We start from the raw sequence: 844 nt of genomic DNA, 5'->3' as shown, positions 1-844 counted from the left end.
CCCACCACCACTCGGAACCCTGGAAAGACTTGAGGGCTGAGACCCCCCAAACACCAACCAAGACGCCCAGCCACTAAGCCCAGACCCTACAAACCAAGCCACCCAGTCCACTAAACCAAGCCACCCAGCCCACCAAACCAAGCCACCCAGCCCACCAAACCAAGCCGCCCAAGCCACCCACCACACCAAGCCACCAGCCCACCAAACCAAGCTACCCAGCCCACCAAACCAAGCCGCCCACCCACCACACCAAGCCACCCACCAAACCAAGCCAAGCCACCCACCACACCAAGCCCAGCCCACCAAACCAAGCCTCCCAGCAAGCTACACACCAAGCGTCTCGTCTCTCCCTAGCTGTCCTATCCTGTCCTACAGCTCATATAGAGACAATGTATTATAACTGTACATTACATATATCCTCTAATATATAAATACATATATACTGTATATATATATACCCTGTCAGTAGCTGCCCTCCACTCTACTGTCTGAGCCAGTGGTGTAGTGGAGGGTCAACACATGCAGACGCTGTTCACCTTTTCTTTACTATCGGGGGAAAATACATTGAAATATAGGGATTGAATGCTACCTTTTTCACTGGAATGGTGTGGACTGGGGTTACGATTCAGTAGGATTGGGATCAACTCTGGTTTCAACTGGACTGGGGTTACGATTCAGTAGGATTGGGATCAACTCTGTGTTCAACTGGACTGGGTTACGATTCAGTAGGATTGGGATCAAACTGGACTGGGTTACGATTCAGTAGGATTGGGATCAACTCTGGTTTCAACTGGACTGGGTTACGATTCAGTAGGATTGGGATCGACTCTGGGTTCAACTGGAC

The sequence above is a fragment of the Oncorhynchus gorbuscha genome, unplaced genomic scaffold, assembly GCF_021184085.1.
Source record: "Oncorhynchus gorbuscha isolate QuinsamMale2020 ecotype Even-year unplaced genomic scaffold, OgorEven_v1.0 Un_scaffold_1408, whole genome shotgun sequence".
In the NCBI taxonomy this organism is placed as follows: domain Eukaryota; kingdom Metazoa; phylum Chordata; class Actinopteri; order Salmoniformes; family Salmonidae; genus Oncorhynchus; species Oncorhynchus gorbuscha.
Note: the sequence above shows the minus strand (reverse complement) of the source record.